This window comes from Pelophylax lessonae, assembly GCF_965119305.1.
Source record: "Pelophylax lessonae genome assembly, chromosome: 5".
In the NCBI taxonomy this organism is placed as follows: domain Eukaryota; kingdom Metazoa; phylum Chordata; class Amphibia; order Anura; family Ranidae; genus Pelophylax; species Pelophylax lessonae.
In genome coordinates this window covers 412769184-412784547 of record NC_138772.1, presented here as the reverse complement: position 1 = coordinate 412784547, position 15364 = coordinate 412769184, and positions in this window count along the sequence as shown.

The following is a 15364-nucleotide window of genomic DNA, read 5'->3' as shown; positions in this document are numbered from 1 at the left end:
GTGCTGCTTTCTTCTCTGGCTCGGTACTCTAAGTCCATGCCTACGTTTGCTTAATGGAATGTTCTAGGACTTCTTCTCCTGTTGTTTTTATTTACACTATATGTCACTAGGGGGGACTTTTGGTCCCTGTCTAACGATTTTTTGCTGATAAACTTTATTAGGTCTACAATGCCTTTAGTTTGGTTTACGTCCTAGGTTTGCATCCTGTTTTACTGCTACCTGTTTCATGCGTTCCATTTTTTTTTCATATTGTACGCATATAATAAAGGTATATACTCCAATAGGTGTATATTCTTTGTGCCTATGGATGGCCTACAAGGAGGGGGGGGGGGGGGGGGTTGTGATAATAAATATAAATATATAAGGGGAGGGGGTGGTGATAGCAGCTGCTATAGAATAGGTATGGAATGAGTAAAGAAACCCCAAAGTAGTTGAGATTAGTATAGCGCTTGCTGTTGGGAACCAGGGGTAGACAATGGCTTGTCAGTAGCCAGGATAAAATGTGTGAGGCAAATATAAATTCATTATACATAAAGTGATGGCTTTCTTAGCTCAATAAATAACATAAACTGGATGGTGATAAATCACAAAATATTACGGTGTAAAATCAATAAATGGTCATAAAATATCAAGTTATAAAAATCAAATCACATAAGGGCCTTATAGTGCAAATAAGTGCCAAAAAAGTCCAATCAAAGTTCATATGTGACTTAGGTGCATAGAATAAATTTCAGTGCCAAAAGGGGGAGAAAAGTGCAAGTGCTTGTGCTGGGTCCTCCAGTAATCCAACTGCCAGTACTTATGGAGTGGCTTTAAGGAATAGTGGGGATGTACACTCACTAGAGGTTGTGGGTCTTAGTTACCATATGGCAAAAAGACCTGTGAGAGAGTGAGAGCCAGTATGAGAGAGTGAGAGCCATAACACCAAATGTAAAACACCTGCTCCCCATTCATACCTGAGACGTTGTAACACTATAGAGTCACATGACATCGGGGAGGGAAAATAGCTAATTGGGTCTGATTTGGACATTTTCAATTAGGGGAGTACCCACTTTTGTTGCCAGCAGTTTAGACATTTTAAAGGGGACAGCAAATTTACACTGTTATACAAGCTGTACACTCACTACTTTACATTGTAGCAAAGTCTCATTTTTTCAGTGTTGTCACATGAAAAGATATAATAAAATATTTACAAAATTGTGAGGGGTGTGCTCACTTTTGTGAGATACTGTATATATACAGTATATACAGTATATATATATATGTATATATATATATATATATATATATACACAGGGCAGAGAATAGGTGGAGGAACTCCCTCTTTCCAAGTCACCCCTTGTCTCGGCTCCTACCCACCTCCGAGCACAGTTCTTTGGTTCCACTCTCTACACACCTCTCAGGACCATGCCTTTTAGAGAATACAGAAGCATGTAACATTTGTGGTACTAAGTAATTTGTATGGAACTTGTTAATGATAACAAGAAAAGCAGTAAAATAGATGCCCTTCAGCCAGCAACAATGGACCACCCACAACAATTTACCCCCAGCGACCACCTGCAGCAAGAACATATCTTCCCACAGTCAGCATCAATAACCCCCCCAGCACCACCAACAATAGATCCCCCCAGCAACAATGGACCACCTACAACAAAATACCCCTCCTCAACAAAAATAGACCCCTGGCAGCAACAACGAATCTCCCTACAGCCAGCATCAATAGACCCTCCAACAGTCAGCAACAATAGACCCCTCCTAGCAACAACTGACCCCCCCCAGCAACATCAGACCCACCTGCAGCTACAATAGATCCCCCAGCAGCAACAACAGACCTCCACAGCAACAACAGATCCCCCCTGCAAAAATAGATCCCCTCCAGTGACAATAGATACCTCCCGCAGCCAGCATTAACAGATCCTGTAGCACACCCCAGCACCCCTTGCCATTACATATACTGTATTTAGTGCTGGAGGTGCCGGTACTGTGTTCCTGATGAAAAAAAGCCCTGTAAGCAAATATACAGTATATTTGTATAAAGTATAAAGAAATTGGACGCGCCAACTCAGATTTGGGGAGCAGCACCTAGAACTTGATAAATTATCAAATTGAAAAAAAAAGCAAAAACATTTGATAAAAGTGCAAATTAGGATAAAAGGATAATAGTGCAACAATAGTCAAACCTTGTGCAAATCGGCAGAAGAAAAAGTGCTATTTGCTAAAGTGCTTGATATCTAAGTGACACCAGTGAAAACAATAAATGTATATTTTATTAAAAATTACAAAGTTCATAACCCTTGATGGGTAAATGTGCAAGACGAATTTATTATGTTGGATACAACAGTCCTAGAGTCCTTGTTGAGTTAAGTCTTGTGACAACACAGATCTATAGTACTTGTAGGATTCACACTCCATGAAATATGCGGTGCTGCATGCAACCCCCAGGTGTCCACACACTAAAATCATGTGGCTGCTTACCAGAAAGTGGCGTTGTAATCAGCAGAGAAAATGTCCTGGTGTAGGGGGAAATCTTCACATAAATGGGACCCTCCAGCTCATTCTCTTAGTCAGGAAACAGTGGTAATACAGGAGCATCCAAATGAAGGTGACCCAAATGCCATATAGTCCCCTTGTCTCCTATGGATCCTCAGTGCATTCCATATTATAATGATTTGCATGTGGATAGAATAAAGAACTGGATGGTGCATTACCCTTTAAATCTTTTATTATATATAAAAAGTTTCCACTTACATTTAAAATGAGAAAATCCAGCGTGTTCAAGCATGCACGGCCGCCTGCAGCATGGACCGTGTGGAGTGACAATTGGGCTACTCCATCCGACGCGTTTCCCCTCAGAAGGCATCAATTGGGATTGGAGACTAGCAAGCATCGTCACGGTCAGCATTATAAAGACACACGAGAGGAGCTTCCGGTGACAGACAGGAGGACCCCAGATACAGGAAGTAAAAGACTTCAGTTTTAACTCTCTATTATCACATGCAAAATCCCTTACTTTGCCGTTCAAAAGACGAATAAATGTTGATGTAAAGAAAAAACGCAGCTGTTGTGAACAACAACCACTTACTGAGATCTTTAATCAAAAATTAAAAATCTAATGATTAAATATGGATTGAATAAAAGTTTACCAAATAAAAAACAATATAAATGGGAAAACTATATGTATATAAAAAATATAAGCATATGCAAAAAAAAAAAAAACAAAATAGGGAAGTTAAAAATATATTGGGATTCCCTGTCTGTCACAAGAGACTACCCTCTTCTGTAATGTCCATATCATCTTGTAAGAATGTATAAAGAACAGAAGGAGGAAACCAATATAAAATAATCTTTAAAAACATTATTACCATTAAAAGATAAATTGGGAATGGGACATTAGTTGTTATTGATAAATGCATTCATATCCCATTCCACATTGAGTCCCAAGGGCCTATAAATCTTTTTAAATGATAAATCCACAGGGTCTCCCTTTTGGAGATGGTCCTTTTCGGATTACTCCCTCTTCAGTGTGGTGTAAACTTATCAATTGCTATGACTTGTAGTGTACAGTAGAAGGGTTCCTATGGTGGCATTTCTGGAAATGTTTAGACAAACTATGTCCGATGACACCTTTCCTAATATTTGCCAGATGCTCTCCAACCCTAATGTTCAGCGTGCAAATCGTTCTTCCAACATATTGGAACCGCAGCTGCACTGGATAAGATAAACTACTCCTTTTGTGTGACGTGATAAAATACATGGGCCTGCCCTTCCTGACAGACCCAATGTTATCTTTAAAAGAGCACAGAATTTAAAAGACTTGGTATCTCCGAACCCCATTGAAAAACCTATTCAACCAAACATGTTCGGGAATTTAAAGGGCTTTTTTTCCTTGCAGGAAATGCAATGTTTGCACTAATCAGGGGCGTAACTACAGGGGATGCAGGGGTTGCAATCCAGGGGTTGCAATCCATGCTCCAGGGGGCCCGGTAGCAAACCAGTGGGTGAACTTCCAGGATCGCAAAGGTCACACTTGCGACCGGACCCTGGCATTGCACCACTGTGGGGAGGCCCCAAGATTGCAGGAAGGGGGCCCACTGCAGAACCTGTGAAAGAATCATGCTGCGGGACCGTAATAAAAGGCCGTGCATCGAGTGTAAAGAGCCCCAGGATTAGTGGGAAGAGCCCTGGGCTTGAAGTTAAGGGCCCCGGCCAGGGGTCTGGGGGGCCCTTCATGGTTTCTTGCATCAGGGCCCTGAAGGTTCTAGTTACGCCTCTGGCACTAATGCTAAGGTGATTAAAACTTCTAAGTTCAGGTCAACCGTCACTAATAGGACATCAAGAGTTTTATCACCTGTCATAGAAAAGGAGTACTTTATCTTCTCTAGTGCAGCTGCAGTTTCCAATATGTTGGAAGAACGATTTGGGTTGGAGAGCATCTGGCAAAAATTAAGAAAGGCTTCGTTAAACATAGTTTGTCAAAACATTTTCAGAGATTCCACCATAGGAACCCTTCTACACAACAAGTCATAGCAATTGATAAGTTTAGGCCACACTGGAGAGGTAGTAATCTGAAAAGGTCCATCTCCAAAAGGGAGACCCAGTGGATTTATCATTTGAAAAGCTATATGGGATATTAATGCATTTATCAATAACAACTAATGTCCCATTCCCAATTTATCTTTTTATGGTAATAATGTTTTTAACGATTATTTAATATTGGTCTCCTCCTTCTGTTCTCTATACGTTCTTACAAAATGATATGGACATTACAGAAGAGGGTAGTCTCTTGTGACAGACAGGGAATCCCAATATATTTTTATCTTCCCTATTTTTTTTTTTTTTTTGCATATGCTTATATTTTTCTATATACATATCGTTTTTACATTTATATTGTTTTTTATTTGGTAAACTTTTATTCAGTCCATATTTAATTATTACATTTTTTAATATTTGATTAAAGATCTCAGTAAGTGGTTGTTGTTCACAACAGCTGCGTTTTTTCTGTACATCGTCATTTATTCATCTTTTAAAGGGCAAAGTAAGGGATTTTGCATGTGATAATACAGAGTTAAAACTGAAGTATTTTACTTCCTGTATTCGGGGTCCTCCTGTCTGTCACCAGAAGCTCCTCTCATGTGTCTTTATGATGCTGACCGTGACGATGCTAGCGTCTGGAGTAGCCGCATCGTGCCTCCGCACAGTCCACGCTGCAGGTGGTCGTGCATGCTTGTACACGCTGGTATTTCTCATTTTAAATGTAAGTGGAAACTTTATCTATAATAAAAGATTTTAAGGGCAATGCACCACCCAGTTCTTTATTCTATCCACATGCAAATCATTATAATATGGAATGCACTGAGGATCCCATTGGAGACAAGGGGACTATATGGCATTTGGGTCACCTTCATTTGGAGGCTCCTGTATTACCACTGTGTCCTGACTAAGGGAATGAGCTGGAGGGTCCTATTTATGTAAAGATTTCCCCTACACCGGGACATTTTCTCTGCTATCTGTGCTGATTACAATGCCGCTTTCTGGTAAGCAGCCACCTGATTTTAGTGTGTAGACACCTGGGGGTTGCATGCAGCACCGCATCTTGCATGGAGAGTGAATCCTACAAGTACTATAGATCTGTGTTGTCACAAGACTTAACTCAACAAGGACTCTAGGACTGTTGTATCCAACATAATATTTTCTTTTCCAATAGTTTTTATTAGGTTTTTCCAAAAAGAACAAATAACAATTACATCATATACAGGTACACTGGTTGAAGAAAGTAACAATCACGATTAACATTGCACACTTGGCTCCACCAACAGTCGGTGTTGTCGCAATACACCCCCCAGACCAGCCCCAGACCCGAAACTCCCTCAGGGGCCCAGCAGGAAGGCCAAGCCCGGCCACCCCTGACGGGAACAATACTGTGGTCCAGCTCGGCCCCCCGCTACACCCCACAAGGTCCGGGCACTGACCCCCGGGGCCCCCCCCTATTCTCTAATGAGAGTCCAAGGTGGTGGGCACTTACACCGCCAAATACTCTTCAACCCTTGTGCAACTGAGTAAGCAACATATTGGTATACCAGACTATCAACTGGACAGTCATTAACCTTAGCCTCAGATACAGTAACTAGTCAACATTCAGAATCAAATAGAAATAAGCGTGGCGAAATTCCCCGGTGCAGGACTAGCCCTACCCCGGGTATTTCAGTGACCAACGACTCCATACCTGTTCAAACTGCAAACTTCGACCATGCATATTAGCAAAAAATTTCTCATAAGAGTATTGAGAACGTACCCTGTTGATAACCTCCAATGTCGTAAGAGCAGCGTCAGACCTCCAAGCTGCTGTAATTGTCAGTCTCGCTGCTGTCAGGACATGGGCAGCTAATGTTCGGTGGAGGGGAGGAATCTTTTGGATCCCCAGGTTCAAGAGGGCCAGAGCTGGGGACATCAGAATCGGTTCCCTGGTCAATGACCGTAGTAGAGCGAACACAGCCGCCCAGTAGCTCTTGAGTCTTTTACACTGCCACAAAAGATGAAACAGCGTTCCCGATTCCCCGCATCCTCTCCAGCAGGTAGGGGCAATATCTTTAAACATTTTCCTCAATCTCACAGGAGTTAAATAGCTGCGTTGGAGAATTTTTAGGGCCACCTCCCAGTGAGTAGTGCAGTGGGAATAGGAATAGCCAGCGCGGACAGCCACCTCCCAGTCCCGCTCCGAAAACTCCTCCCCCAAATCTGCCTCCCAGGCTGCCACGGAGGCCGACTTGCTATTTCTAAATTGGTTCTGCAGTGTATGATAGAACCACGAAAGACCCTTCGACTTATGATATCCATTGAGCATATATTCCCATACTTCCGAGGGTACTTCAATTGTTGGATCAGGGTATTTAATGTGGTAGTGATGCAGTTGGGCCCAAAAAAAGGAAGGCTTGTCCGAACACTTAGCACGCAATTCCCCATATGTGGCAGATCGCGGTAGCTCCCCAGGAGGAATCCTCAATGTAGGAATGAGATATTCATAAGCTGCTAACCTCAAGGTCATCTTAGTCCTAGGGATCCCTGTCAATGCTTGCACCTCCCCCCAGGCCCCTAGAGTAGCCCTAAGAGAGGCCAAATCGGGGGTGTAAACTGCACGTTTCGTTAGTGATGCCAACAGTAGGGCAGGGAGGTCCTTATTTGCCACTACTGCCCTTTCTAGATGTACCCAAAGTTTATCTGGTTCAGGATCGAACCAGGCTTTTGCCTGATCTAACAAAGCCGCGGAATGGTACTTCTGAAGGCATGGGAAGCCTGTCCCCCCTTTAGCCCTGGATTTAATTAACACAGAATACGGAATTTTCGGTACTTTGCCCCCCCATAAGAACTTCCTGAACATTTTGTCCATGTTACGGAAGAAGGATGATGGGATCACCACCGGGATTGTCCTAAAGTAATATAAAATCTTCGGCAGCACCAACATCTTGAGCGCAGCTATACGCCCCAACCAGGACAGCTCGTAAGATGCAATATGTGTTAGGTCCTCCATTACCGTAGATAACAATTTAGAGAAATTGACCTGGTATGTTTGAGATGTCGGAGCCACCAAAGATATACCTAAGTATGGGAGTGATTTATTTGACCATTGAAAGGGATACTGAGTTTTGAGCAACCTCAGCTCCTTAGCGGATAGAAAGGTCGGCAGGCACACAGATTTAGTCACATTCAGTTTATAGTAGGAGATGGCTCCAAATGCATCTAGTTGGCGCTGCAAGCTGCAAAGAGACGTCATCGGGGAGGTCAAAGTAAGAATCACATCGTCCGCAAAAAGCCCAATTTTGTGGTCCCTGCCCCCCACTTTAATTCCAGATATTCCCGGGTCGCTTCTAATGGCCTCTGCCAGGGGTTCCATTACTAGGGAAAAGATGAGTGGGGACAACGGGCACCCTTGGCGCGTACCGTTAGTGATTGCAAATTTTTCTGATAACGCACTAGATGTAAACACCCTGGCCGAAGGTGTTGTGTAGAGTGCCGAAATCGCAGAGAACATAGGCCCCTGAATCCCGAATTTAGCTAAGGTCGCCCTTAGGTACCCCCAGTGCACCCTGTCAAACGCTTTTTCAGCATCTAACGTCAGGAACACCGAGGGCACCTTTCGTTTTTCAGCGATCTGCAATAGATCCAGCATTCTCCTAGTTCCATCCGGTGCCTGCCGACCCTTCACGAATCCCACCTGATCCTCTTTGACCAGGCCGGGAGTCACCTCCGCCAATCGTACTGCTAATATTTTCGCGTATAGCTTTAGATCCGAATTCAGGAGGGATATGGGGCGAAAGTTTTCGGGTGATTTACCAGGCTTGGGGAGTGCAACTATGACTGCCTGCAGCATTTCCTCCGGGAAGGAGGAGCGCTGCGCAGCCGCATTGAACAATTTGCAGAGATACGGGGTTAGGGTATGCTGAAACGCCTTGTAATACTCGGCCGAGAAGCCGTCTGCTCCAGGGGATTTATTTAAGGGCATTGACAATATAGCTTTCTGCACCTCCTCCTCCGTTATGGGGGAGTTCAAGGTTTGCAACATATGTTCTGACACAGTGGGAAGTCGTAAAGAGTCTAGGAATGAAGCAATAAGGGAATCCGAGGGCTGCGGAGTATTGCCGTCCTCTTTAAGGTTATACAATGAAGTATAGTAATTGGCAAAGGCATTAGCGATTGCAGTTGGGTGATGCACCAGTGAATTCGTTTTAGGATCCCTGATAGAAGAAAGCTTAGCCTTTTGCTGCCTTTTCTTCAAGTAATTGGCCAACATCTTGCCTGATTTGTTACCCTGGGAGTAGTAACGTGCCTTAGTTTGGAATAGAAGTCTCTGATGGTCCTCTAAAAGTTTATCCCTAACCAGCTGTCTACAGGCTGTTAGCTCTTCCAGCTTAGAAGGAATAGGGTCCGATTTATGAGCGGCCTCCAGAGAGCGCAATTGCTCTAGAAGCATCTTCATAGCCTGGGTCCTCTCTCTCTTAACTCTAGACGCCTGCTGGATCAAGATTCCCCTAGCAAATGCCTTATGGGCACACCAAAGCGTGAAGACATCCATCCCCGGAGTGTCATTATGTTCAAAGTATTCCCGGATCCGACCACCCAACCGCTCCCGATGGCCCACGTCCCGGAGCAAGGAAGCATTATTGCGCCACAGATGGACTGGGGTGGTCATATGGGGCTCCGAGACTGCCACAGAGACCGGAGCGTGGTCAGACCAGGACATTGTGTGAATTGTAGATTTTTCAACCACTCGCAGAAATTGCAAGTCAGCCACAAATAGATCCAACCTCGAATAGGATCCATGAGGGGCTGAGTAGTAAGTGAAATCCTTCTCTGCAGGGTTAAGGCAGCGCCATACGTCATACAGATTAGAGGAATGCAGAAACTTTTGAAGGGTAGCCCTCGTCCTTCCCTGAGCGGGAGAGCAATCAAACTGAGCATCCCCAATTCAATTAAAATCCCCACAATACACTGTGAGACCCCTCTTCACACGGTCCACCTTCTTCACAAGCGCCCTCAGAAACCTGAGTTGTCCCTGGTTGGGAGCATATAGATTTACAATTGTATAGGTAATATTATTAATGTCACAGATCAATATTAAAGATCGTCCTGCGTCATCGGTGACTATGTCATGCAACTGAAAGGCCACGGAGCCTTTAATCGCAATGAGCACTCCTTTTTTCTTAGTGTCACCAGAAGAGGTAAAAACATGCGGGTATAGCTTGTCAGAACACTTAGGTGACTTGGACCGTGCGAAGTGGGTCTCCTGTACACACACAACATCGCCCCTGAGAGCACGGGCCTCCCGCCAAAGAGACCTGCGCTTGAAGGGGCTATTGAGACCGTGAGCATTAATGGAAACTATATTAATAACCATTTACAAGCAGGATAAGAGAAGATAGGTCCACATGGCAGTCCTTAATTTCAAAGTAATGAGAAAAAAGAAAAAATCCTTCAGGTGAGAAAAGGCAAAAATATCTCCCGGGCGGGAACAGAGGGAATAGGCTAGGTCGAAGGAGACAGTACCTACAGTTCACACGTATAGGTGCATTCACATACCATTGCTGACGTCGTAAACATGGTCCAGAGTCTCTGTCCTTGGTCATTAGAGTGGTAGTTTCCAGAGCATCGTAGCAGTCATTGAGGCTAAAAAACTGTGAGACACAACAAAAGAGAACAAAAAAGAGATAGCAAACACTTAACGAAGGGTATGGGGTATACCCCATCATGCGATAATATCGCAGGCACAGGTGAAGGGGGTTCAGCTCCAATCACCCGGTCACTCCTGGACTCCGACTCATCCAGGTAGCAAATCCTCCAAAGCAGACCAAATATAAAAAAACGAAAAGAAAAAGTAACAAAGTTGGCCACAAAGAAGAAACCGTATGGGGCTGATTATCCGCATGAGACCCATGTGACTATTAGCCCTAAAGCCGATGCTGTAGCCATAAACTCATCTGTTGACCCGCCGCCACTCAGGCTCCAAACGAGAGGGTTCCACTCCGGTAGAGGATTCCTGTGGGTCCGGTAGGAGACCCCATTTCTTGGTCAGGGCAAACCCTTCCTCCACTGATCGGATGACATGCGTGCGACCATCCTTAACAATGAGGAGTTTGGTAGGAAATCCCCAGGAGTATTTTACTTGGTTGTTACGGAGTAGCTTGGTCATAGGGATCAATTTTTTCCGAGCCGCCATGGTAAATTGAGATAGATCTGCGTACACCGATAATCCATGATACGGTGCTGGAAGTGGGGAGGTGTTCCTTGCAAAGCGCATGAGGTCATCTTTAATGTGATAAAAGTGTATACGTGCTATAACATCCCTTGGGATTTTCTCGGGTAGATGTTGCGGCTTTGGCAGGCGGTGTGCACGATCCACCACCGCTTCTACCACCGGTATGTCCGGAATGAGAGCCAGCAACATGGCTTGTACATATGCTCGCAGTTCAGAAGGGGGGACTGACTCTGGGACCCCCCTCAGCTTCACATTATTACGGCGGGCCCTGTCCTCCAGGTCCGCCATCTTGCTCTTTAGGGTCTCCAATTCATCCCCCTTCGCATTGTGATCATCTACTAGTTCATTGTGGGCTATAGAAAACTCCTCCATTTTATTTTCTATGTGATCCACCCTGCCTCCCAGGTCCACCGCCTCCGTTTTTATGCCGTTGACACAGGCAACTATTTCCCTGTGAAAAGCGCCATTTATGGACATTAGCATGTCTTTCATGGTGACATCCGTAAGCGGTTGTCCCGTCGTGGGAAAGTCCTTTATATTGGCGTAAAATTCTAAAGTGCTGTCCAGAGAGCCAGGGCCCGCGCTATTGTCCCCAGCGCAGCGGTGAGCTTCGGACCGCTTAGGGGCCGCTTTTTGTGGGCTGCGGGACGGGGATCCCCCCTGGGAGGACTTGCTGCTAGCGGAGGATGACCTTAAGCTCGGATCCCCCCCGATCCCGGGAGTTGATCCGCCCGAGGCTCCGGCGCTTCCAGCCCTCGGGTAGGCCTCGGCGCCATTTTGGGACCTCGGAGTGCTGGTTGAGGCAAAGAAGTCCGTTAACTTACGAGGTCTTCCGCGGTCCTTTCTCTTCCTCATGGTCGCCTGTAGTGTCCGCAAGTGTCTTAAGGGCCACTGGAGTCGGAGTCGCTCACCCACGTCGCTGGAATCGTTGCGGAGAGACCGGGAGTGTTAGAGCTCTTCACTCACGCGGCCATCTCCGTCGGCTGCCGGCCCCAACATAATATTTTCATCTTGCCCATTTACCCTTCAAGGGTTATGAACTTTGTCATTTTTAATAAAATATACATTTATTGTTTTCACTGGTGTCACTTAGGTATCAAGCATTTTAGCACCTAGCACTTTTTCTTTTGCCGATTTGCACAAGGTTTGACTATTGCTGAACTATTATCATTTTATCCTAACTTGCACTATTATCAAATGTTTTTGCTTTTTTTTTTTCAATTTGATAATTTATTTAAATGTTTGAATTATGAGTGTTTTTTAGAGCGCACTAGCACATATACACTATATATATATATATATATATATATATATACTGTATATATACATGTATATATATATATATATATATATATATATATATATATACACACACACACACACAGTATATAAACACTGTTGAATGTATGCAAACATTTAGCTTTTCATTTCTATTTTAAGTTGAATGGATTTTTTTTTTTTTTTTTTTTCTACAAGGTAAAGGTTCACATATACTTTAATCTACAACCTATGCATTTTCCCACAAAACAGGTACAGTGCAGAAAACAAAGTACTGTTGTGAGGAAAATAACATCTTTATAAAGCTTTCAGCTTATTGTAGATATACATATTTAGGAGGAAAAACAATTGGAAATGTAATTTGTACACAGAGATGCATGTCCTGGACTTGCACATGCTATGTTTTGCTTGGAATAGTCCCTCATGTGTGGTCTAATTTGGAAACAAAGAATATGAGCATATAAATGACGCTGTGAATGCGGAGAGGAACACTAAGCAAATCCAAGGTTGGCAGGAGCTCTGGGATCTCTAGCTTTGCCCCCTGCTTAGAAATCAGTACAGAGTGAAATTACTGTGATGTTTAACTCCTTGAAAACATGATGCTTCTACCTGGCTGGTCTTCTAATGTACCACAGAGCTGACGAGACATACAATGGTGCATTAACATTTGTGAATTCTTTTTTAATTTTCAAAATATATACATCAATATTTTACTAACAATTCCTAAAACTAGATAATAAGAACCCCATTAAATAAAAGAGTCAAAAATATAATGATTGCTTGTTTACTGTATTTAATATGGAAATTGATTAAAGTTACTGCATACACTTATATGTGGCAAAACTTTATAAAACTTTGCTTTTAGGAATTAGTGCACCCTCACTTGGGCAGTAGTAACTGCAAATAAACTTTCCGGTAACTGTTCATCAGTCCAGCACATCGCCTTAGAGACATTTTAGTCCATTCATCCTTACAGACCAGCTTCAACCCAGGGATGTTGTTGAGCCTCTTTGCATGAACTGCCCACTTAAGGTCCTTCTACAACATTTCTTTGGGATTAAGGTCAGGACTTTATCTTTGCCATTCCAAAACATCCACTTTCTTCCTCTTTTACCATTCTTTAGTAGACTAACTTTTGTATTAATTTTTGTTGTCTTGCTGCATAAGCCACTTTCTCTTGATCTTCAGTTTACATATGGATACCCTGACATATCTGGGCAAAATTTGCTGATATAATTCAGAATGAATAGTTCCCTTTTAGTGATGGACGAACATCGGCCGGGGAGGTTCGCAAACGTCAGCCGCAAATTTTCTCAAAAGTCCGCGATCCGCAAGTTTGCGGCGGGCCACATTGACTTTAATGGGAGGCGAACTTAAAAAACCTTCAGGTCATATTTGCAGCCACAAAAGACTTAATAGCTGTGCACAAATAGTCCCAGCACATGGACAATGTCATAACAGAAGTATTGCAATTGGAAAAGGTGCCCTAAAAAGGTTTTCTTTTTTTTTAACAGCAATTTTTTTTTTTTTTTTCATAAATCAGCCAGAATTGACAGCAGCCAGTAAATACATGTCAAATACATATAGGGTCCATTCACACATCTGTAAAATGGGTCCACATCCATTCCACAATTTGGCGGAACCTTTACAGACCCATTGATTTTCAATTCCAGTCTGAAAAATTAGGCATTCACAGGATAAAGAAGTAAGTGTCGGCCATTCCAGGCCCCAAAAATTAGCCCACATGCGTTTACCTGACAGCTAAGAACGTTGTATTCTGTGGTTGAAGGTACATTAGGCATTCACAGGATACAGAAGTAAGTGTCGGCCATGAAAGGCCTTAAGAATTAGCCCACATGCGTTTACCTGACAGCTAAGAACGTAGTATTTGATGGCTGGAGGTACATTAGGCATTCACAATATACAGAAGTAAGTGTCGGCCAGTATAGGCCCCAAAAATTAGACCACATGGGTTTACCTGACAGCTAAGAACGTAGTATTAGGTGGCTGGAGGTACATTAGGCATTCACAGAATACAGAAGTAAGTGTCGCCCATTCCAGGCCCCAAAAATTGGACCACATGGGTTTACCTGACAGCAAAGAACGTAGTATTTGGTGGCTGGAAGTACATTAGGCATTCACAGGATACAAAAGTAAGTGTCGGCCAGTATAGGCCCCAAAAATTATCCCACATGGGTTTACCTGACAGCTAAGAATGTAGTATTTGGTGGCTGGAGGTACATTAGGCATTCACGGGATAAAGAAGTAAGTGTCGGCCAGTATAGGCCCCAAAAATTAGCCCACATGGGTTTACCTGACAGCTAAGAACGTAGTATTCTGTGGCTGAAGGTTCATTAGGCATTCACAGGATACAGATGTAAGTGTCGGCCAGTATAGGCCCCAAAAATTAGACCACATGGGTTTACCTGACAGCAAAGAACGTAGTATTTGGTGGCTGGAGGTACATTAGGCATTCACAGGATACAGAAGTAAGTGTCGGCCAGTACAGGCCCCAAAAATTAGACCACATGGGTTTACCTGACAGCAAAGAACGTAGTATTTGGTGGCTGGAGGTACATTAGGCATTCACAGGATACAGAAGTAAGTGTCGGCCAGTACAGGCCCCAAAAATTATACCACATGGGTTTACCTGACAACAAAGAACGTATTATTTGGTGGCTGGAGGTACATTAGGCATTCACAGGATACAGAAGTAAGTGTCGGCCAGTATAGGCCCCAAAAATTAGCCCACATGGGTTTACCTGGCAGCTAAGAACCTGGTATTTGGTGGCTGGAGGTACATTAGGCATTCACAGGATAAAGAAGTAAGTGTCGGCCAGTATAGGCCCCAAAAATTAGCCCACATGGGTTTGCCTGACAGCAAAGAAAGTTGTATTCTGTGGCTGGAGGTACATTAGGCATTCACATAAAAAATAATTGTCGGCCCTGAAAGGCCGCAAAAATTTGGCATTCAATGGACATGAAATGCCTTTTATGCCGCTGTATTTAGCGAAGACAAGGACCAGGAATTGTTGTGGGTGGATAGCGGTCTGGCGGATATTTGTGGCCTGGCATAAGGAATTTCAATGAAACATGGTCTACTGTGTTGAATTCCTCAGAGATCCATGCCTCATTAATTTTTATAAATGTGAGGTAGTCTACACTGTCATGAGCTAGGCGAGTGCGCTTATCGGTCACGATCCCCCCTGCTGCGCTGAACGTCCTTTCGGACAGGACACTGGACGGGGGGCAAGCCAACATTTCCATTGCAAATTGTGCAAGCTCTGGCCAGAGGTCAAGCCTGCCCACCCAGTAGTCCAGGGGTTCATCGCTCCTCAG